The sequence below is a fragment of the Urocampus carinirostris genome, chromosome 19, assembly GCF_059441175.1.
Source record: "Urocampus carinirostris isolate Australia breed hairy pipefish chromosome 19, RoL_Ucar_1.0, whole genome shotgun sequence".
Taxonomy (NCBI): Eukaryota; Metazoa; Chordata; class Actinopteri; order Syngnathiformes; family Syngnathidae; genus Urocampus; species Urocampus carinirostris.
In genome coordinates this window covers 9,797,524-9,823,414 of record NC_142367.1, presented here as the reverse complement: position 1 = coordinate 9,823,414, position 25,891 = coordinate 9,797,524, and the positions used below count along the sequence as shown (strand labels likewise).

Sequence of the window (25,891 nt, the reverse complement as noted above, 5' to 3'; positions counted from 1 at the left end):
TCATCCCCGAAGGGAAATTCACATTTCCAGCAGCATCCCTGAGCTGAGAACAATCGAGAACAATCGAAAATAACACGGGAGCTGCTTTACTACATAAATACTATAAAACGTGTTCCATATTATATTCAAATAAAAACAAAACATATTCAAAAAGTATCAAAAAGAATTCACAACAAAAATGAAAAATCAATTGAAATATTTACATTAAAATAATCAAATGAAAACATGTTGCATACTATCTTTGGGTTTTTGGGTAGAATTAAAAAAATGGACACATAAAACAAATCGTTATAGTTAAAAAAAAAGATTTTAAAAAAGTAAACTGTATTTTAAAATATATTTAAACTAAATGTTCAATATTTCATTTGGTTAGCATTAAAAACATATTACTCAAATAAAAAAATAACTAGATGAAAATACTTAAAAAATAAGTACCAAAATAAAATTTAAAAATACATAAAATAACTGTGAAAAAAAAAATCACTAAATCTACTAAAAAGTGTTCAATATTTCATTTGGTATCCTGTTTCGATATTGTAATTTTTCTTCCCCCTGCCCCGTTTCTAATGACAACGAAAAGGGATAAATGGATTTAATAATCTTCTTCTTAGTCTGTAAATCTGCCTGTGTTTTCCTTGCTCCCCCCTCACTGTAAATCCTTTCCAATTTCTGCCTTATTTTATTCATCCCCCCAACACAACTTCATCTATCTTACATTTCCGGCCATTCATCCAATGGCGATAGTTTCGCCGATGTAAATAAACAAAAGCGGGGGCCAAAAATCCGAAAAGATCTTGTCTTTGCATGAATGATGCTCATTCATCACCGGCTGCGCCGCACCCCCCATATTTCTTTTGTGCACGGGAGAAGATTTATCTTTAATTCTAATGGAGAGTCGGGAGGGAGATGAGGAATTATTAAATGTCATCTCCAGTTTGATGCTGGCAGAGATGTCGTCTCTGCTGGGTGGTCTTACCATCACGGGGGGGTTGGGTTGTTATTTTACAACAAGATTTAACATTTCATGGTATAAACATCTGAATATTGTGGCTGACCTATCCCTTTGGTACTTGTTTCCCTGGTAAACCTTTTTTTCTCCTGATAACAGTTCTTCCACAATGTTTTTTTCTGTAACACGTACTGTTCTTACGTTGAACACATTGCATGTAAAAAAAATAAATCAATAGTATAGTGGCAGGCCCGATTCCTATTGTCCCTGATTTCCTGGTAAACCCATCATTGCAATTTTTTTCTAAGAAACCCCAGTTTTTCTGGACATTCATACTCTTTTTTTTTTTTTCCTTTTTTTTGTCTCTTTAACTCACAAAACAACACCTGAATACTGTGGCAGATCAGTTCAGTTTCGTCCCTGACTTCTGGTATACCCATATTTCTTTTTAATATTCTGGTTTTTCCAGACAGTAACTCCTACAGTTCTTGCAACAAACACATTATACATAAAATAAGCATCTGAATATTGTGGCAGACCCAACCCCTATTGGTCCCTGACTTCCTTGTATACCACAATTTTTTTCCCATAATATCCCAGTTTGTCCAGACAGTAACTCATACTTTTTATAGATCGTACTGTTTTTACCACAAAGACATTATTTGAAAAAAAAACCTGATCATTGTGGAAGACTTATCCATTTCTGTCCCTGACTTCCTGGTATTCCCATCATTTTTTTTTGTAATATTCCAGTTTTCCGTACTATAATTCGTATGTTTTTTTCTGTAGCCTTACTGTGGCAGACCCAACCCTTATTATTCCCTGTTTACTATGTAAACCCATTTTTTATTTCTATGTTCACAGTAACTCATGAATGTTTTTTTTCTGTTAGTAGATACTTAAAAATACTTTCACCCAAGAAAAAAAACACCCTAGTCTACAGTAGCTCAATTTAGGTATCAGTTGCTTGGAAAGCTTCATCGCACATGTTTCTTGTAATTTGACATTATCCTAGCTAATGAAACTAAATTTGTATTTTTCTATAGCATTTTGGGGGGTTACGGATCGGGTCAGGCACTACGAAAACTTGTCTTTTATTTTTACGCTGTGAACATGCTCTATCTTGAATAAACCAGCAGGATCATCTTCTACAATAAAAACTAGTGTTGTTGGTTTTTTATTTTTTTTTTATTTTTTCCCTAATTATACACTCTGGAGCATCTTAGAATCCTGAAAATACGATAAATTTAATCTTTAGGTAGCTCAGAATCTCCCCGACTTGATCCAACAGTACTAGTTAGCTCGCGGTCTTTTTATCTATCTATTACTTTTAATTTTTGTCCCATCTTAGGCCCATCCGCTCTTTAACCCCCATCCAAAAAACAACTTTGCATTACCAATTAGCCAGTAGTTCACAATGCGCGCCTTTTTCCTCGGTTTTGCCGTCATCCAATTTTGAATCGGCACCTCAGAATTTGCACTCGCTAGAATCGTACGGCGTCTCAGACCAGTCATAAAACATAGTTAGAAATGGTTTTAATCCTGTTAGGAAAACATCGTCTGAGTGCAGATAAATCAAAGGTGGGCCATCACAGCGTCACTGGCAATCGCCGCCTTAAACGGGCGCATCACCGTTATGCAAATTAGGCCATTTATCATATGTTTGCTGTAAAATAGATTTTAAAAAAGCTGCATTTTTGTCAACGCTTGCAAAATTTGAATTGTGTTTGTTTTTTTCATTTACTAGCATCTTTTTTTCTCACTAGGAAGAAAACAATATATTTGTCGTGGGCCTCCTGGTATATTCACCTTTTTAAAAATGAGGCTTAGTCTGTATTTTTAATATTTTGCGCTCGGTCCTAGTAGCTCGATGTCTTACGAGTGAGGACAATGTAGGGGAATGAATGTCGCAACTTAGTCCTCTTCTTTTGTTTCTTTGCTTCAACCGTTTCAAAAGCGCTCCACGTGAAATTCACCTCCTCGTGAAATTGATTAAAAATACGAGCTGCTTTGTTCACCGACAGAAATCTATTGTACTCTCCCTCCCCACCTGGGCAGAGCTGTCATTCCGCATGCATAGGTTGGGGCTTTGGATATTTAAGATAGAAAATTATCATTTACATTGTCAATAAACTCGCCCGCTTTAAAAGATGAGGCTCCACCCCCCTATTGTGCAAATGCTGTGTGTACGCTTGTCACATTTCTCGACGCATCTCGCTACAGCTTCTCATTGAAGCCTCTGTTTTAGCTGAAACAAATTACCGCGTTTTTTTAGGACTACGCGCGGCTTCCAAAAAATGTAATTTGTGAAATTTGTTTAGATACAAGGCACTTGAAATATAAGGCGCATGAAATTAAAACTACTTTAAGAGTTAGGCTATCAACATGGAAAAAGTCAGAAAATTAATGTAATCTATCTAATCGATTCAATTTAAATCTAATCTAAATCTAAACTACCTTGTAAATGACAATTTGTGTGTGTGTGTGTGTGTGTGCACGTGTTAATGTGTTTGTATGTGAATTATTGGCCCTGAATATATATATATATATATATATATATATATATATATATATATATATATATATATATATATAAAATTATTGTTCAAAAACATTTTAAATACATTTTTTTGATATTCATGTTTTGATTTTTGGCAAGAATCCTGCAATATAGAACACAAAATGTTGTTCATTACCATTTATTCATTTACTGTAAGGCGCATTGAACTCTTTTGTTTGTGGCTTTTTAGTAGGCACAGCACAAAAAAACCCCACAACACTCATTACTTAAAAAAAGAAAACAATAAACTATTCGCGCTGAAAACAGCTGTACAACACGATTATACAACACATACACATGTGCCCAAAGGGAGTAGGCTAAAGCCGAAGCTTTTAAGTGCCTACCCCTATTCCATTTTTATGCCTTACAGAGAAGACACAATGAAAATCAAAACAAGAATACGACACTGGACCCCACAAAGAAAAATTGGAAAAAAAAGACGTAACATTTCAAACTATAACTGGTGACTCCTATAACATATAATACCCAAAGAAACTCAATATAGTATTCTTTTTAGTATATTTATCTAAAATATGTACAGTACTTTTTTGCTGTTGCTGTAAATTAGGCATTATAGGGAGGGTTATAATTCACACTTCCAGAAAATACGGTAATTTAATTACCTCAGCATAAATTCAAATTCAATTCATAAGGCGTCATGAATAAATACAGCCGCAACAAGAAAGAAAGAAAATGGAGCAAATATTCATTATCTTTCCCCAATGCAAATGTGCTTACTCAAATTGTACCAAATCCAATTTTCCAGAAAAGGGATTTGAGGAAGACGGCATCAAGTTTTTGGGGGACTAAACAGCATGTCAGGCAAAGCTTGGCGTGGGGATGGGGGGTAGTTGTGGGGACTGCGTTTTTGTAAACTGAGTCTGGTAAAGGCAAATAAAGCACAGACACAACTGAGGTTGTTTGTCGTCAGTTGTGTGTGAAGATATCTCCAAACATTTGGACCACTGAGATAACAACATGCCAGAGAGACCAGGACAGGGGAGGGGGGAGACAAGGATGGGTGGGGGGCAGCTAGAGACGAGTGTATTAACCCAAGACTATCTCAGTCGACTAATCAATTTACATTAGTGAGGGTTGCGATCCATAATGGCTCGAAATTGTCAAAACTCACAAGGTTGAAACATTTGTTTATTCATTTATTTATTGAATACTTTTTCATACATTGAAACCAAATAACAAATCCAATTTTCTGGCTCAAGCATTTGTTTAAAGGTGGTGCTTAACTTTAAAGTATGAACAAAGTATCTATCTATCTATCTATCTATCTATCTATCTATTGAACTGGCTGATGCCATCTTTTGCCTAAAATCATCATTGCAGCTCCTTTTGATCACATGCAAATATGTGAAATTCTTAAATGCGCTCAAATTAGCTTTCTTTTAATCTTTTCGCGGGTTTGGGTTGGCATTTGGACTGTATTTAAAACAGTCCTTTTCTTACTTTCACCATTTTCATCATAGAATAAAAGAAAACAACCAGCATGTGTGTGAATTTACTTTCCTCTTCCTCATCCCCCTTTGCCTTCTTTCCTTCACCGTAATGCTCTCCGTGGCCGGAACACTGAAGGTAAAAGTAAGATAAAAGCAAATAGGCGTGGTGGAAAAAAGTATATAAAGGCTCTTTGAACTTGTTTGTGCATCTTTAACAAATATTTAATAGAGAAAATATTTAATTTAAAACTTTTTAATGACTCCACAAACTGCACCCCAGCTTTAACAAATGAAAGTACTGTACTTTATTAACTGTTTTAATATTCAATTTTCTCTCTAACCTTTTCACTTTATCGCACTACTGTATTAAGCACACGAGTCACTTCAACGATACTTTGTCACTTGGATGTTATGAAAAACCGCGTTTACCTTCTATAAGCAGGGGTTGTCGATGTTTCTTGAAAGAACTATTTTGGACCAAAAAAAATGTTTGGGGCTGCAAAAAAATAAAAGCCTTATAAGGAAGGAAATACATATTGTATCTATCTATATTTAATAGAAAAACATTAAGAATGTGTCCTGTTAAGTCCTTTTACAGAAATAATATATTTTTCCATTATTAAACAATTTTGAAAAAGCACCAGGGAGCCAATAGGCTCCAGAGCATGTTTAGCAGGTCGAGAAGTCCAATTTTGTTAGTGATACAACCCATTTTTCTGTGCCTTTTGTGCCCGGCTGCCAGTGCTTTTGTCAGTCCAGAGTGTTTTGTTGACATGATGGCTTTTAGAGAAACTTGAAATGAATAGATTTACGATTACAAAATGTAAGTTCATTGAGCTGTTTTACGTACGTGTACAGCTCAGACCGCTACCTTATTGAAGAACAGGCAAAAAAGGGGCGAGGCAACTTCTTATCTCATCGAAATAAAGAACACAACGAAAATCCGCCAAGTAGCGAAAGCGCGATACGTAAACCGCGAGAGCAGGAGATTACTATAGTCCTGAATCTGTGTGGGAGACAAAGAGAGAAAGTGTGGAGATCGAAGAGGCAGGAAATCCGAGGTCCCTCTTCGCACCCCCTCCCCTCCACCAAACCTCCCCAGGAGTAATGAGCACACTCTGTTGTCTCCACGCCGTTCATATTTTCCGTGTGCCGTGCTGCATTAATTGCACGCAGAGTCCTTGCTTAATAGCGTTGCTACGCGTCAACTCAATCATGGCTTTTTGTAATTTGGATTTTAAAGGAAATAAACGAGCTATCTGGGAGATCTCCAGGATTACGGTTATCATTAGACCCCCCCTCATGTCTCACCTCTTCCAGCCCAGAGCGACAAGCGCCACCCCTGATTGGTTCATGGCTTTACAGCACGAAGAGGCTAATGAGGCCCGATTACAATTAGGTTTTGGTGACCGCCAAGCCGTTGAAGAGTTATTCGTGCGACCATGAGGTAGAAAAAAAAGGGCTTATTATGAGGATTTGAATAATTATTCAATCAAGGCAATTGGGGAATGCCAATTTTTACAATGCTACCAATGCAGATTCAAAAACTAAATTCTATGACATACCCTATTGATTCAAGATGGTGAGATGTCCCCCAAAAATAAAACAATTAATTTAAAAACAATGTTCACACCGATTTTCAAATTAACAAACTGAAAGTTTAAACCCAGTTATGAAGACTGGATTTCCCCCCAGCACATTGTATTATTGTACTTCTAATTACAAATTTAGAAAATACATAATTTGTATTGGAGTACAAGCAATGTTCCCTCTAAGTTGCGCGCGTGTGCAATTGCGCACTGCCCACACATTCTCAGCGCACAAGAAAATCTATCCAGCGCAGTTTTTCGAGAACCGGCTTCTTCGGCTCGGCTCACTAAAAGGAATCTTTCGGGTACTAAACGGCTCTTCAGGTTGTTTTTGCTTCTTTCATCCCTATATGACCAAATATTAGGTAAAATTTTGCACAAAATGACTTAAAGGAAGGGGGAATACAACAAAAAAGAAAGAAATACCAAAATGAAAAAGTTGTGTAAAGCTGAGAAAAAAAGAAACAAAAGGAAGAGAAAAAAGAAGGAAAAATTCAGGAAAAAAAGCCAGCAAAAAAGAAAAGAAAGAAACAAAGGAAAAAAAGTAAATAGAGAACAAAAAGAAAAAAAACAACTAGGAAAAAACACAATGAGATTTTTTTAAAGGAATTTAAAAAAAAGAAGAAAACAGGGAAAAAGAAAAAAAAAGTTTGTGTTGCATTCAAATAATTTCCAATTATATCAAGCCAATCTTGTTGCCAACATTGTACTTCCACTAAAAAATGGGATTAAATACAGTTCCGTATCGTGCAACAGATTAAATAAGCCCCCCAAAGAGTGAGTATTATGCAACAAAACATACCAGGAAAAAAAATAAATGGAAATCTTGTGAAAGATGTGTTGTAAAAACAAATGCCGTTTGTAGGCCCTACAACCTTTGCAATAGTACATGAGTCAATTCATTCAAAAGTGAAAAATTGTTTTGCATTGCTGGAAACTCAGCAAAATGTAACTTGATGTCAAGTTTTGGACATGTTTGATAATGACTTAGTTGCCACACTTGGGATTGCCGTTGCTCACTGTTGTTTCAAGCGTTGCTCACCAACTTTGTGTGAACGCTCAGACCCCTGGAAATTTAGAGGGAACATTGAGTACAAGTAACATTTTTTTATGTTGCAAACTTGATGATGATTCCTTTTTTGTCAAAGACGACGATTCTGATTTTTGGCATAAGAGAAGAAATACGTTACAAGGAGAAAGTTTTCACTTGCTAGTACAACATATGCAAAAACTTTTTTTTCCAGGAGTGTACAGTGGGTGAACAACTATCAAATGAAAAAAAGAGAATTAACAGTCTTTAAAAAAGTTTTCACCTTTGTTGGATTTGGCCCAGACTTTTTGGGTTAAGTTTGGGATTTTAACAAAGTTTGGGCTCATATTTTTAGCCCAATAGGTAGTGTTGAGAAAATATTTTTTGCACAAAGATTTTAGCCGGATTGAATCGCCTTTAACCAAGTTTGAGATTATCATTTATCATTTCCTATATATTAAGGAGGTAATTAAAACAAGGAAATCTTTCTATCCCCCACCATACAGCATTTTTACCTTACAACCCACGCCTAAGAATTGATACATTTTGCATCACCTGGTCTACAATACTGTAGTTCATTTTGAGTTACTGTCAGCCTCTTCTATGACTTGACAGTGCTGTGAGATTTTTGACCATTTTATCAACACTGATATTTCCAATTGAAGACATTCCTGTCCCGCCTCCCTTTCCCTCGCACATCCTCAGTGTACGAGCATCTACAAAGACGGCGTCAATTAGACTGACTAATTAAGGACAAATGGAAAGTCCATCCTTTATGTCCATCCTCAAAGGGAAGCTGAAGAGCTTTCTGAGTGCAGCACATCTAAGAGACCTGATTCCTTTGCGGCCTTCTTCTCTCTGCGCCTTTCACCCCATCCTCCTGCCATTGTCTTCGACCTCTGCAAAATCACCCCCCCCTCCCTCTCTACGCTCAAGCCTTGGTTCCCTCGGCGAACTCTCGCCATCCATCGATGCCCCCCCCCTTGCTTTTCTTCCTTTTAGCCTTGCTTTTGTCTCCACACCTTTTGTGTTCCCGACTCACGGACCTTCGAGTGGTTTTTGATGGACTCTGTATACGTCACGGCCCCGGTGAGTACAAATCAGGTTATGTTACCTGGGAAATTTTCCCCACACCGCTGGGAAATATGCCAAGTAGAACACGCTATGAGGGGATTTGTTATTCCCTCCATCAAGCATAAAACGCAGCAGATTATCGTTTGATAAGCGTTTGTTGGGTCGTTTATCCGGTTAACAAGCCAAAGGGGACGGTTGAATTTGATTGTGAACTGGGCTGGGTGGAGGCAGTGACCAACCGGATCGAAACTAGCTTTGTATTGGTAGGCCCTACAGGCTTGGAATGGAACTGCTGTGAACTCGACACAATTTACTGAGCCAAAAATAATCAACCCAAATTCATTCAAAAGAAACCCTGTCTTCTATTAAAGGAAGTGTATGTTCAAAATCTTGAACTTGCTGACACAATCTTTTGGCTGAAATCGTCATTACAGCTCTTTTTGTTGCACGTGCAAGTATGCGAAATTCTTAAATGTGCTCGACTCAACTCTTCCTTTTTCATCTTTTGGGGGTTTTGGTTGGCATTTGGACTGAATATAAACAGTCTTTTTTTCACATTTTCATTCTAAAATTAAAGAAAACCACGACCACACGTGTGACATCACTGGCTCCTGCCCCACCTAACCCATTGCCTCCTTACCTTTAGCGTAATGCGCTTCGTGGCCGAAACACCGATGATAAAAGTAATATATAAGCACATAGGCGCGGTGGATTTTTTTAAAATAAAGTCTCTTTGAACTCAGTTGGGCATTGTTAACACGTACTTAATAGAGAAAATATTGCATTTAAATTGTTTTAAGAGCTCCTTAAACTACGCAACCCACCTCTGAAAGCACATGTGTCAAACTCAAAATAAATAAATGCAGCCTGCCACATACTGTCAAATTCGGACTATACACCTCGAAATTTTCCCAAACTTTCAACCCTGCAGCTTATGCAATGATGTGGCTGGTTTATGCATTTTTTCCAACACCTGCCAGGGGCGCCCAAGCAGTAAAGGTATGAGTGAGACACATGAAATATATGTGTCGAGTGAGACGCAAATTCAATGTAACTTCGCACTTTGTGCATAAATAAAACTAGCATGAAAAGACCCTCATCATGGAAAAAGGTGTCAATCGAAAGAGGAGGGCTAATTACAATATTTGGAATAATTTTACGAGCCTGTTTATTTGTAATCTGAAATAACGTGTCAAACTGAACGGATTACAAGAAGCAATGTCCAAAGAAACAGAAATGTTTCAGGCGGATTCCTATTTTTTTGTTGGCATTACCGTGTTTTTGGGAGTAAATATTTTACACGCTTGGATTCTTCAGCTGGTACACAATGCTGCAGCGAGGCTTTTAACTAGGACAAAAAAGTCTGATTACATCACGATGATTTTGGCTAACCTGCATTGGCTCCCTGTTAGCCTAAGATGTGATTTCAAGGTTCTCTTAGTATTATACAAAATCATACATGGACTTGCTTCCCTCATATCTTTCAGATCTGATTTCCCCCTATGTTCTGGTCCGAAGCCTTCGTTCTGAGAGCGCCGGTCTTCTGGTGATCCCAAGAGCCAAGAAGTGTTCCGCTGGTTCGAGAGCGTTCTCCATCCGGGCACCGGTGCTGTGGAATGCTCTTCCCCCTGAGATCCGTTCTGCAACCTCAGTGGAAATGTTTAAATCCAAGCTTAAAACACACTTCTACTCTATAGCATATGAATAACCTATACTTTTCTTGGACAATATCTCTGTATTATTTGTGTTTGCAACATCCTTTGCTGTTTGGCAATCCTGAAAGGGGGATGCCACATGTGCAGTCCCTTCTCAAGGTTTCTTCATTTTCCTCATGTTGAGGTGTTTGAGTTTTTCCTTGCCCTCATGTTGGTTCCAGATCAGAGGATGGTGTAATAATAGTCTGGAAAATCTCTGTAATAACCTGTGAAGCCCTTTGAGACTTTTTGTGATTAAGGGCTATACAAATAAAAATGACTTGACTTGAAATGACTATGGATTGTCTTTGATGTAAGGAAGCCATTTTCACGGACATTTATAGAAGCTGGTGAGTCACCTCAGCTTTATAGTTTTTGGTTATCTTGTTTCAGACTGATCATGATGTTTTTCTGATGAGTATATTGTGAAATGGTCATCATATCTTGAATCCCAAGAGTTTGAGTTTTCCAATAAAAAGTGACTGGTGGCATAATACAGACATGTATTTGTTGATCAAAAGTTCGCCGGGCCGTCGGAACGTTAAGGGATTAAGGTACCGTATATTATCCCAAAAAAATGTTGTGTACCGTCTTTCTTTGTAAATGTCTCATGTTTCATTGTGGGCACATCCGGCTTATAGTCAGGTGCAACTTATGTATGTACATGTTTTTTTCCTTTAAAATTTTTCTGGGTGCGGCTCACAATCATGTGCTCCTTATAGTCCTAAATTTACGGTAATTTTATGTACCCCGTGAAGCAATGCTGAGAAGAAGCACAAGAGAAAAATACTTGCAGTTTTAAATATGTCCACTTGTTGACGCCAAAGTAACATCATGTTTTTGTTCAAGTCCTTCGCTGTCTAGTCTTGTTAGTATCATAAGTTAATGCATTTTTTAAAATATTTTACGCTACTTTTGTTACCAGCTGTCAATCAGTTCAACATCGGATAAAAATCAGTCCCAAAATTAATGTTTGAACCAATCTGCTATGCTGCAAAAACTTGGCCAAGTTAAGCAGTGACCAAGCGGATCAGAATTGCCTTTGAATTAGCGCCGCTTATGGACTCGGAGGTTAACTGGTGTTACTTGTCCTCAGCATTTGTCACACTTTTAGCAATTTTTTAACCAGAAGGAAGACCATTCTGGGCGGACATTATACTATCTCTCAATAGTTCCTAGGGCAAGTTATCGCCGCCCATCAATAAAGCCCATTAGATATTTTTCGGAGAAAAATTATGTTCGGGTTCTGGGATCAGACTGGGATTTTCCCTTCCCTGACGGCGCCACTTCCTTGCGAGCACAGTGCGATATTTTGGGAGAAGATGGTAAGGAAGATGTACGAGTTTAAAAAGAGAAGACTGACATGCCCGACTACATGGGGGAGGGACGTTATTTCTATTTCATTTTTTCATATTTTCCCGCCGTCTGATGGACAGCTTAATGCCGGGCTTGTAAAAAAATGCTGAGGGTGGGGCCGGGCCTGCTGACACATAAACTTACACAACATAAACTGGAGGCGTGGGGTTATTTATTGGGGCAGTGGGGGATCAGTCACTAGGTGGAAGGGCATCAAGGCGAGCTAAAAGCATACGAATATTTCTTCACGATTAGCGTCATCCTGTTTTTAAATTGGCAACATTTTATGATTTCACTCCAAGGGTTAGTACTGTAAATGAAAACAGGGTAAAGGTCTTGACAGGGTAAATGAGCCAATAGAGCTAGACTGAGCTTAAAAATAACAGTTTCAAAAAGTTACCTCCATATGAAAATATTTTTCATTTACAAAAAAATATAACAAATTAGTAATTGTATTTTTTTAAATGAAAAAAAAGTAAGTAATAAATATAAAAAAATAATATAAAATATGTAAAAATAATGTCATTAATTAAATGGTAAATGGTCTGCATTTATATAGCGCTTTTCAAGTCAATGAAGACCTCCCAAAGCAGTACGGCGGCGCAGTGGTTAGGGCGTGTGCGGCACAGTTCTGAGGTCATGAGATCGAACCTCCTGTGTGGAGTTTGCATGTTCTCCCTGTGCTCGTGTGGGTTTCCCCCGGGCACTCCGGTTTCCTCCCACATTCCAAAAACATGCATGTTAGGTTAATTGGCCGGTCCGAATTGTCCCTAGGTGTGAATTAGCGAGCGAATTGTCTGTTCTTGTGTACCCTGCAACTGGCTGGCAACCAGTTCAGGGTGTCCCCTGCCCACTGCCCGAAGACAGCTGGGATGGGCTCCAGCCCCCCTGCGACCCTAATGGGGATAAGCGGTGCAGATAATGGATGGATGAATGGAAGACCTCCCAAAGCGCCCATTCTCATCTCATTAGTTGCACCGCTTATCCTCAGTAGGGTCGCGGGGGTGTTGGAGCCCATCCCAGCAATCATCGGGCAGTGGGCAGGGGACACCCTGAACTGGTTGCCAGCCAATCGCAGGGCACTCAGGGACAGACAACTCGCTCGCTCATTCACACCTAGGGACAATTTGGACCGGCCAATCCACCTGAAATGCATGTCTTTGGAATGTGGGAGGAAACCGGAGGGCCCGGAGGAAACCCACGCAAGCACAGGGAGAACATACAAACTCCGCACAGTAAGTCCGGTAGCTGGATTTGAACCGCATAGGAGGTTCCCAAGACCTTAGAACTTTGCCGCACACGCGCTAACTACTGCGCCGCCGTGTGTTGTAGAAATTGGAGGTCCGATAATCGAGAGAAAGTCTTCTCATAAGTGGATAAAAGAAATAGACAGGAGCCAGTCTCGTTACGGAGGGAGATTGTCACTTTATTGATGCGTCAATAAAGATCTCACAGAGCTAGGAACATGACAATGTATTTAAAGCTGGTAGTGACGATTAGGCTTCGATTGAGTACACCCCAAAAGGCGGTCCTGTATCACGTATGAGTACGTGACCAGTCCCGTGTACGCCGTATGAGTACGTGACCGTTCCTTGCACGCCGTCTGGCAACGGTATCTTCAAGGTAAACTCTAATCGTCTGGTAACGGTATCTTCAACCGAGGTCACCCCGACCTTTTCCCACAAGCAAGTAATGTATTGTAAGTTAATGTAGACATGTATGCAAATCTATTTCTATATATGCAAGTGCAAATGCTTTTGAGGATTTGCCACAACATAATCCCCCCTTTTTTTTTTTTTTTTTTTCCTTTGAATGGAAATTAAAATTGAAAAGGAATACAGAGTAGTGGCAAATTATTACCAATCATAGATATCAATACAGGACAGAGTTTACGCGAATCGAAAATAAAATAAAATTCTGGCGGTCAGCCTGCTGTGATTACTCTAACTTTCATTGTTCATGTTTCATTAAATAAAAAAGAAAAAACCCCTAACACTCCAAACATCTGACCTATGCACTAACCCCCCCTTCATTTATCTTTATCCGTACATACTGTATTATACACGTGGACCGTCGACGGTTGATCGGTACGTGATAAAGGTAAATGAATAATTAAACTGATAAGTGATAACAAATTTTGGTAACAGCCGTCGATACATTTCAAGATGAGTGGATAGTGATACAGCATATACATCGGCCTTTGGCCTGACCCCTGTGCATAATTTGAAAACCATGCACTGTCGTATTCGTCAACGGGTGGCGTGAAGTCAGATGTTGGAGTGAGTGTTATCCCAGCAGGCATCACGCTCAGTTTCCATGCAGCCAAAAACCCGGAAGCGACGATGACCATCCCAGGCAGCAGCTTGTTCCCCGGCAGTGTGACATACCAACAAAAGAATCACAAGTAGAAACCAATATATTTGTTGCTGTTATTCCTAGTGCTACTTGATATTGTTATTAGTGTAGATTATCATTTGTGTCTCTTTCCGCAGATGCTCCATTATTCAATGTAATGTAGACTGACTATTAACGTTGCCAAATAAAATTCAAGGTTTTGAATTTAGTTGAGTCATCTGTCCTCCCTCAGGAATAGGCTTCGATATTTAATCACTAACTGTGCTCATTGAGCTTCTTGCCACCCTAGTATTAGCCACTACTGTCATTTGTTCTCCAAAAGTCTTAAGAATTCCTCTTTTAAGAATAGGTATGGCACAGAAACACAACAAATACATAATTATTACGATAGTTAGTACGAAAATTTCCCCCCTTCGCTAACATACTACCCCAGTACCCAAATGTAGACGAGAACCAATCAAAAGAGATACTGTTCTTTTCAGTATTTACTGTCACTTCATTGCTCAACTCACGAATCTTTGACAGTGCTTCTGTGAAGCTTCCTGCTTCGGATGTATTTAAAGGTATATACATACAGCCTTCCTCCTTTATCATATGACACACGCCTCCTTTACTGGCCAAGAGAAAATCGAGGGCCTGATGATTCTGCCAGGCCATCCTAGATGTCTCATGTAATTGCTCTCCTACTGCACTAAAGGCCTCGTTAATGTAATTAACAAACGTTGTTGGTTGTAATAAATGTAGTTAATCCATTTTGCGTTCTTATTCTGAGTTATCCAGATAAACACCGATTCTAATCCAGACTTAATTTCATTGCTAGCTATAAATTACTCTGGAATTACCCTCGGTTGTCCGATGTTATTTAGCCATACCCGTCCACATACATATGCTTTCTCTACTCCGGCCAATTGTCAACAAAAATATTTCATTTAATTACTTTTTCCCCTTTTCATTTCTTCCTTTTTTTCACTTGTATATCCCTCTCTTCTCTTTTCCTCAACGCCTACTTTCTTTTCGCCTTTTTATTTCTTCCTTTGCTAACTCTTATCTTTCTGTATTTGTAACTTCCTTACTTGCTCTGCCAACAATCCATTTTCCACATAACTCTCCCTTCTTCTACGCCCTCTAACACGTGCTTTTTAGCCCACTTGTTTAATGGGAAATTGACATATAACCATCTCACTTAATCTTCCAATTTATTTATTTATTTTTCCCAAACCAATTAAATCTACTATCCTAGCTCCACCTACTTCATTTGAAAACGACGTGCATTGATCTACAACGATTCATCTTACTCATTTGTATTCCATTCAATGAATATTTCCTCCATATTCAATGAAAAAAAAGTATTAACTCACGCTCTTCCACTATTCTCGTACAACAATGCTTTACATTCTCAAATTACTCCATTTAATTCACTCAATTGGATTTTTCCTCATCTTCACATTCCTTTATTTTCCAATTTTTAACTGAAAACGAAACATTTTTATTCATTTTCTGTCACTATTCCATCTTTCTATGGTGTGGTTCTGGCATTACCTCTATGAATCTGAAATAACTCAACATAATTTTTCCAAACTTACCACTCCTAAATTTATCGTTTTCCAATTGAAAAAACAGAAAAAGAGTGGACTGAGAGTGTGATCGTGGCTACTGTGTTGTGCTGCGCAGAGACGATTCAGTTTTATTAAGACGACAGCAGTATGTGTGTGTGTGTGTGTGTGTCGTCGTATCGATACTAATAACTACAAGGAGTGGAATGGAACTATGACGACTATAACATGAAACCAAACGAGACGTCACGCTCTATAGAGAATTTACCAACCTATTTCATCATCGCCTACAATCAGCTTAAAATTTTTCCAACATTCTGCTTCTTAAAAGAACCTAAAAAAAATCAGTCATTAAAAGCGCAATTAACCACCAGTCTATCGTCCCAAAAACAATTGTTTTAAGTCAATGGTGGGCAAACTTTTGTCGTCACGGCCTAGGGACACATCCAGTTTTTCTCATTTACAATTATGATGTTGTATTTCATTATATTTAATTCCTGTTTATTTACTTTGTGTAAGCTTTGCACATCAAACTGAAATATTAGCCCTTTGTTCCTTGTTATTTTTTCCATTGTTCCTTACAAAACCGCTCCCCAGTTCCCAAACGTACGACGGTGATCGCTTGGATACACCATTTTTCAGATCTTTCCCCAAACACTATTTATGTCTGGACTTGGGCTTGGCTATTCTAACACATTTATATTGTTAGTTTTAAAACATATTATTTTAGATTTTGTTTATGTACGAACCTCTACTGAACATCAGTATACCTTCAGGGCAATTGCAGTTGACTCAACAAGGTTCGTTTGCTTTCGGAACGGACTAATCCCGTTTCAATCCAATTGATTCAAATCGATAATGTGTTTCGATTTACAATAGTTTCATCATTTCATATTTACTGCTAGAACCAATTAAACGTATAAGTAGAGGTACAACTGTGTACAACTTTCTTTTGCACTATATTGACTATTTTTCACCAAATGCATATTTACACAAACCTCAACCGTATGTAACATTTTAAATGCACATCCTTGTGTACATATTGTATTAATTATAACTATAACCTTATCTTTTCCGTTCCTTTACCTAACTCTGAAGATGGAGTGTCATGCCAAATGTAATTGTCAGTTACAATGTGTGCACCCGTTTTGTAACTATGTCCGTAAAGTTATATTCCTTCTTATCATAAATGATGCGTATATATGTAGTGCTTCCAATACCCTGAGGAACTCCAAAAACACTACCTAATGTGTTGTTTTTCATACTTTTGTCGCAAGTTTTTCATACCCAATTTTCAGCAAATTATCCTTATTTAAATAATTTATGTTGTATGTTTGTCTTAGTGTTTCTTTTTCTTTTCTTTCAGAATTAAAGCAAAACAATATACTAGGTTAACTTTCTGTGGAATTCAGGGGCACTTAGAGTCTCGTTAAGTTTTATCGTGCTTACGTACTGAGATGTTTTAGTGCACAGGTGTCAAACAAGCGGCCCGCTAAGGGATTGAATCCGCGACCTTGGCGTTATCAGCACCAGGGGGGGTTGAATCCGGCCTGCGACAACACTTAGTGAAGCGCAAGAGAAAAACAAGCTGTAGGCTGACATTCTTTCTCTCTCTTCCTCCCTTTTTCTCTCAACCATTATCTCTCTTCCACTCCCCTCGTCTCTCTTTTTCTCTCAGTCTTTTTACTTTATTCTCTTTTACTCTTTCTATTTTTCCATGGATTTCTGTCTTTCTCTTTCTCCTTCTCTCTCTCTTTTGCACTTTCTCATTTTCTTTCTCTCTAATGTACTAGTCCGGCCTCCGTGAGAATGTTTGTTCTTTAGTGTGGCCCCTGAGTTAAAATGAGTTTGACACCCCTGTTTTAGTGAATTAGCCAGGTTATTCAATTTCTAAACTTTTCCCAAAATTTAAGTACTAGTAGACATTGTCTTAGTTTAATTATTTTCCATTCATTTTCTATGCAGTTATATTTTAAATCACCACGATATGTCTCGAAATCCATTCTGTCGTTATTTTTAATTCCTTTAATCCTTTCCAGGATTGATCAATCTTTTTCTCATTGTTTTCTTAAAAAAAATGCTCTTTTCCATAGACAATGTTTCATTTTAACTTATTCAACCATAAGTCAGCTATTGTTTCACATTCATTTATCATTTGTCGAACGTAACACTCATTCTAAAAAACTCAGTGTGGAATCAATTGTCCTAAAAAACCTGCCAACTCGAACTCAATGTCAAAAATTTCTAATTGTCTTTTCATCCCTCTGTAATCATAATCTCTTATTGTTGATTCGATATAAAGCAATACCTACTTGTCACCTATGAATTATCTTGTTGAATCGTATCTATTTTACATTACTATCTTAATCTTTTATTCCGCGCAACAATCTTCGTTTTTTACCCAATTGTCTTAGTTCCCTTTGTTTTTCTTTTCCTTTTCTTTCAGAAGAAATATTTCATTCAGTGACTGGAATAACTTAAGTTACGTTATTAATGATTTCTAGTTTCCAATTTTCTTCCCTGTGATACTATATCATCATCTTCAAACTTCTTTTCAATTTTTGATAATTCGAAATCATTCATACCACTAGTAATCTATCTACAACCTTTTTATGTATTACGCCTCTTTTGAATATGTCCGTTTATAACCAACGAAAAGATGGACACTAAAATTATGGACGGTTTCCAGTCTTCTTCTTTGTTTTACTTGCCTCTGCTCTAGCAAAACTACACGTCTTAAAAGTTCTTACCCTTTTTACATTCGCATATTCAACGAGAGATGATTAGTTTTGTTACTTAAACATTCTTTCTTTTTAAACTATTCTGTATAATTACCTAGTATACACTCAGTGTTCACAGTTCACCCTGTTCCTGTGTCCCAGACGCATCATCTATGTTGGGGACGCAACCTTTTCCTGTAAATTTTCATTATCATTTAATTCCTCTTTAACAAAGATTCTTGGTTTCGCTGTATGAGATTTTATTTTTCTGCACGCCGATTCTAGCTAACGAGATCTCGTCGCTCCGAGATTACGTCATTGTTGTTGGTAATTGGTTAAGTCCGTCTTTTTCATTGGACAAAACGGCTTTTTCCTCAATTTATTGAAGAGAGCCCTCTCATAAATGCTTTTCTTGCACTTAACTTGGTATTTAGTTCTGTAGTTACTTATTTTTAATTGATGTAGTGTACTATGTCTTTGTTTTAAAGTACTATATTGAATCGTTAGTTTTGTGATACTGTTTAGTATACCTCTAGGGGCATTTCTCTATTACCGTATTACTGTCGTAGTATTTCTACGGTACTTTCCTTCAGCGATTTTAATTTTTACCGTGTAACGTTTTGAGTGTTGAGTGACTTAAAATTCGACTGACTCCTGCCGTCACTTATGAGTGCTAAGGGTCATTTTGTCTGTCATTTTGTCCCAAAATGAAAATGTTAAAAATCCCTACAACTGAAGATATTTACGTATTTACTTTTAGCACGGGCGCTGTGCAATGGAGCAAAATGCGCATGTCCTGTTTATAGTCCTTAACACTTACCTAATCAAAACTTTTGAGTTTCTTTGCTACAGCTTCTGGATAAAACTTTCGTTGTCGGTTAAGGTTTTTTCCTGCGAGTTTTTATTAGAAATGTCTTGATAGTGAACCTAAATCGTTTAATTAGCTTTCTTATAAAGTATTTAGCAATTTATATCCAAAACAGGGATTGCTGGTGTGACTACGCGATTGCAAACTGGAGTTACTGGAGTTTTCCATAACATAACATGAGCATCACCTAGAGGCAGTGAAAAATAGTGCTTATGTGGGTGCTGTGACCCCCCTTTATTATCCTGTTAAGCACTTTTATTTTGGTTGCACTCCACAGTGCAAAGACTTCTTGCGGTCAATTTATACACACTGTCCCTCTAAAAAATTTCGAGTGCATGTCTCTTATGAAACCATATTCTAAAAATTATATTTTACACATTTTCGTCACATCTCACATTTTTCTTTTTTCCTGTAATGTTTTTGATTTTGGTACTTTAGAGCTTATCTACCTCAGGGCCAGTGAGCCCTTCATGAGGTAAAGTGTACTTGTACTTTCCAAATCACCAACCGTTTTGGCATGTTATACAGTAGTGTCACACTTAACCGGGCCGCTGTCTCTAGGATGCGTCATGGTCTGCAGCGTCGCTTTTTGGATCTCCGGTTGCACTTTCGGAACCGCAATTTCCATTCGCCGCTGCGATTTCTCGAGCTCTGCTCCTAGTAACAATCATATCAGACAATTTATTATCACACACAGCTTTGTTATCCACATCTTGTTTTCCTAATTTGAACGTTACTGCCCTGTTGATCTTGCTTGGTCTCGTTGACGGTGGCAGCAGGGGTCAGCAATAAATGATTGGTGAAAAATCAATGCCATTAATTGCGAAAAATTAACGGAATGGTTGCTTAAATTCATAAATCCATTTATTGCAAAATTTAAATAATTAGCAACTATTGCGAGTTTGCGACCCATTAATTGCGAAATTATCCGGGTTTTTTGTTAGTCGATTGCGTCAACAAACGTGCAAATTTTTTCGCCGCGCGAGCATTTCGTATGCGGTCAAGGGCACATACACGCACAATCGGGACAGTGCATGTATACGCGTAAGCTACCGTGTTTCCCCCATTATAAGGCCCAGCTTTTTATGAGAAATGAAATTCAACCTTGTCAACAAATTGCCTAGAAGCCCAACTTTTTTGTTTTATAACAACCGCTTCTGGGACAGCGAATTTGTTTCCCACATCGTTTCATCTAATGAAAATCTCTAACATTTTCACTATATCCGATGTTTCTATGTTGTACACATTTTGTTCAAAAATGAATGTGTAATAAATAGCAACATCTCTTATTACTAAGGTGTCTTACTGCGCATGATAATGTTGGCGTGAATGTTCCATCATTCACTGTTCATCCAACCTCAGTTAGTGTTCCGACAATTCGCATATTAATTTAGGAGGAATCGACAAATTATAATTATAAAACAAGCCCCAACATGCCGGTAGCTGATGTGATCACCAATAACTCAGAAGATATTTTTTGTACTAAAAGTAAAGATTAAAGGACCAGTTTGTTCGACCATATTGACACGGCTAGCACACCATTAAATTACCAATTAATGGCTAGAAATCCAATAAATACCCATCAATTGGCCTTGCCGCAAAAAAAAATTAATTTTAATTTTTTCGCACTTAAATATTATTTTTTTTCTCCAAAAATCAATTAATGATGACCCCTGGGTGGCAGCGTGAGCCCTCGACCTGGACTGCGGCCAGCGTTGCCCTCACGACGGTGTACGGTCCCTCACGCCTCTGATGGTTCCTCTTTCGTCGACCTTGATGTACACGAGATCCCCTGGGACGTCTTTTCAAATGGTTGTTCGACCTTGGACTCCTGTCTCTTAACCAGCTAGTAGATGACAGCCGTCAATTGTCACATTCAGTCTCTCAGTTCAGTTTGTAGTGTTTTGTAGTTGCTCAAGTGGCCCAGATGCGGTGCTGGTCTGCCTGTTACACGGATATGATTTGACCAAAGTGAAATTATCTGAAAATTAGGTGGGGGTCTGGGGGGTGCGGGCCCCCAACTGGGTCCAGGGCAGTGCCCCGGTGGGGGGACTAGTGGGGCGAAGTCCCCCCCGAAGCTCATGGGTTTTCCGTGTTTTTAAAGTACTTTCAATGCATTCAGATGACAAAGAAATAGACAAAACAACAGCATCAATTTTCAATGTATCTTCCCATATAAAATTACAGTTTAAGTCAAAATCAGCCACATTAAAAAACATTGGACTACCTTTGCTTTTAAAAACTATCACTGAGAATACCATCATATCTAACTCATGTGATTACTAAGTTAACACATAAATCATGTTGAAGAGTTCAAATTTCATGAACAAATAATTGTATCATGACCAAATGAAAAGTAACTCATTAGAACATACCTCTAATGTCTTTGTTATGGCAGAAGAGTTTATCTATAAATGAAAGTACTGTAGTGGGTTGTACCTAATTCACCCACGGAACCATTGTTTAATGTGTTGTTTTTGTAAGATGCCCTTCACGACCTTTAGAACAAACAAATTTATCTGATATAAAGTCAAAGGTATTTCCCTGTTACCTATTCTCCCTGCCTCTGGAGACACAATCACCGATTTCCTGGAATGCAGATTCAAAATACAATTTTAGCAGTATTTCTGTGTTAAAATAAAATAATTCACAATCCAAACGTATCAATATTCCTCAGATTTGTAAACACTACGTCAATCAACAAGATTCTAGCGTGATTCAAAGCAGACGTGTGTTGTTAGTTATCACCGCCCTGTCGACGGCCTTGGCCGTCTGGCTCAGTCCATTGTGACGTTCACTCGCAGTCTGCCGCCGGAATGTTTTCGTGAGCTTATCAGTACCAAACTGACCTTGGTGTCCAGCTGTCTACCTTTTTCTCCTCGTAACTGGCTGCAACCAGCACTGTTTGAGAACAGCCTGGATGTGCTCCAGTGTCCCCACAACCCTTCTGTAGACAAGCGGCCAGACAATGGATTAGTGAACGTCTTTGTTTGCTCTTTGCTCGTTTTTCTGTCCATCTTCGGCCCTTTTCAACGATCGTCTGACTTCTGAATCCTGTTAAATCGGTCATGTTTACAAACCCGGATGTTTAGTCTAGGTTAAATGACTGAATGAATGAATGAAGACATCACCTTAGCAAGTAATCTGCTCTTCATTGTATTTTGAAAAAGCCTGCCAAATTGTCCTCAATTTACCCAAACTATGCTTATTACGTTTATCGGAACAAGATCTCACAAATCAAAAGGCCACACGCAAACGGAGCACTTGACTTGACGAATTAAGTAATCCCTCCATTTTTTTATTTTTATGACACCACTTAACATAACGTTACATAAAGTAAAGGGAAAACAATACACACGGTCGAGCTCAACTTACACACGGAGAAAGACAGAGTGGTGGGGGTAAGGGGGGGTAAAAAACAAAAAACAAAAAAGACAAAAAGAACCAACGGTTTGCGCTAATAACCCACAAAAACCAAGAAGCAGTCACTCCATCATTCATCCATGCCTCCATAACTCCACACCCAACGCCAAACAAAACAAAAACAAAAAAGACAAAAACACAAAGGTTCTCCTCCGCACAGCGTCGTCCTCGCCCTTAAACAGTTAACTATAAATCACCCGCGTACAAAATAAGATATTTTATTTCCTTTTTTACAAAAATACAGAATATAATTTGCATAAACAGTCAAATAAATATTACATTTCAAAAGGGTCTTTAACAAACGTTTAGGACACTTTTACTTGTATTTATTTTTATTATATAATTACCTCTTTTTAATATTAAATATAAAAGCAGTAACGTTCGCTCATTGGTAACATTTTTTTAATGACTGTTATTATTTAAATAAAGAGAAATCACATTTAAGCAAGCGATGTTATCTGCCATTGAAATAAAAATCACTCAGCGAAGCCCACGACCCTGAGATTAAGAATCTCATGCTCCACCGACTGAGCTAGCCGGGCGGGGGAGAACACACATCCACAGACAGAAACACACACGCACAGTTCTCGCTAGCTGGCACACACCAACATTCCCGAATGAGACATCTCCCACACCAAAACATGTCATCAATTCCCACACATTCTTTGTATCGCCTGTTCTATGCGAAAGTATTTTAATAATAAAACATCGATTACTGCTCATTTTTTAGCGTCGGTCTAACAAAATCAGATTTTAGAAAATGGCGGTCTTCCACGCACCATACTTCTTATTAAGTCAAGGTTACATGTCCGACTCCCAAATCATAAATCCACTAGGGAAACAAATAAATATTTCCCGTATTAACAATATATAAATCGTCTATTTTGAACTGCCACTAGCAAATGACGACGTCTTATCACAGCTTTACACAGATCTCAAGACAATCATAAATATACAAATACCGACGCCGCTGCACCATTTTATCCAGGTTTTCAAGCAGCCCATGTCCCAAAACAGACAGGATTCTTTGAGCTCAGAACTCCCGTCGGACATAAAAATCTCAACTCAGTCTATATATCTCATCCGTCCGAACTTGGGCCTGACTACAGACGGAAAATCCCACGTGCACGAATTTTCATAATTTAGCTCCGACGCCACAGGCTCCTGTCCACCCACGAATCTCCACAAGCAAACCGAAGTAAGGAGAGAAAAAAAATCTTCCTTACCTCAACCGCTCATTCGAGACCGTTCCACTGAGAAGTCTTTTCCCTTTTCTTTTTTACTTAATTAGTGCCAATCCACGTTGGGCGCCAAATGTTGTAGAAATTGGAGGTCCGATAATCGAGAGAAAGTCTTCTCATAAGTGGATAAAAGAAATAGACAGGAGCCAGTCTCGTTACGGAGGGAGATTGTCACTTTATTGATGCGTCAATAAAGATCTCACAGAGCTAGGAACATGACAATGTATTTAAAGCTGGTAGTGACGATTAGGCTTCGATTGAGTACACCCCAAAAGGCGGTCCTGTATCACGTATGAGTACGTGACCAGTCCCGTGTACGCCGTATGAGTACGTGACCGTTCCTTGCACGCCGTCTGGCAACGGTATCTTCAAGGTAAACTCTAATCGTCTGGTAACGGTATCTTCAACCGAGGTCACCCCGACCTTTTCCCACAAGCAAGTAATGTATTGTAAGTTAATGTAGACATGTATGCAAATCTATTTCTATATATGCAAGTGCAAATGCTTTTGAGGATTTGCCACAACACGTGCTGCCCTAGCACCCGATCCAAAATCTTTCATCTTTAATCTAAAAAAAAAATGTAAAGAAATAAAAAAAAATATTTTAGAAATGATAGACAAAATATAGGCATATAATACAAAATAAACAATTATGTAAAATGTTTCACTTAAGAACAAATGTAAAAATGTAAATAAAAATGTTTTATTTATTTTTTTTTTATTTAATGGGGGAAAAAAATGAATATATATACAAAATATTTTTTTACATTTTTAATTAAGAAAAAAAAAAGATTAGATAAAAAAGTATTTTTTTAAGAATTGTCATTGTTTCAGGGCCCGTTACCTGCTCCCAACGACCTCCGCATTTTTTCTCCTTATTGGTCCGTCAAACCAAGCCATATTTTCACTGGAGCGATCCGTCGCCAGCCTCCAATTTACTTGAACGAGGCACGGTCCAGCCCCAACATGCCATGCGCCTGTGACTCATGGGAAATGAAGGCGTCATGTTTAGCACAACCACCACCGGAGGGCTTTTTTTTCTGTGTGTGCAATTTTGAAGAGCGACCACTCAGCCCCGTTAATAACGAGCCGCCACTCAAACCGAAACGCCGATTCCCGTCCCACGTGTAATCCGGCCCGATAGAGGGGTAAGGTAACCGAAGGAAGGCCCTAAAGAAAGATTAAACGTGCATATAAAAGTTTATGGCGTAAGTGTAAAGTTGGTATAAATTCCTGTGAGCCACACCAAAAAAACCTAGGAAAATGGAATTACTCGAGTCGTTTTACCAACTATATTTGCTTGCTAGCTTTGCAAATATTTAATAGCTTAAATAGAACTACCCTGGCATTACAGGCATTCTTAATTGCAAGCGGAATGAAAACAAATGTCGCATGCGACCTCTTAAAAGTTAGTTCGGACAGTTGTTCAGTGGATATGCCTCCATTAATCTATTTATTTAGATATTTATGTATTTATTCATTCGTTTATTTTTAATTGAACAATTTATTGAATTATTTATGTATTTTTAAACGTGGTGTCCATAACTTCAAAATATTCTACTTGCTGACGCCATCTTCTAGCTGAAATCATCATTGCAGCCTCTGTCAAGCTCCTTTTGTTGCCTGTGCATGTATGGGAAATTCTTAGCCGTGTTCAAATAAACTCCTTCTTCATCTTTTTGGGGATTTGGGGTGGCATTTGGACTGTTTGAAACAATCCATTTTTATCCTTGACAAAAAGAAGACCGCGAGCACGTGTGTGAAATAACTTTTCCCTCGGAAGTGATTTCTGACGAGTCTGGCGGGTAAGGGATCCGTGAACTTTGAATAAAGCGATGAGGGGCTGGGGTTAGGGACGTCTTGTCATGGCTAGTCATGGAAAGACAGTCAAAGGATAAGTCCCTGGGGACAAGGCGTTCGTCCTGCGTGGATGCAGATCCATTGCCATGGCAACTACGTTTGTACTGACCGACAGTGTACAGTGGTAGGGGGGCGAGGCCCCCTGCTGTGTTTGCGGGAACACTTTGA

General features: G+C 38.4%; 1 protein-coding gene across 1 annotated transcript in view; it reads left to right on the top strand.

The window, feature by feature from the left end:
* Positions 1–25,891, top strand: part of LOC148347207 (uncharacterized) — a 42,306-nt gene that overhangs the window by 9,563 nt on the left and 6,852 nt on the right. The window lies entirely within an intron of this gene.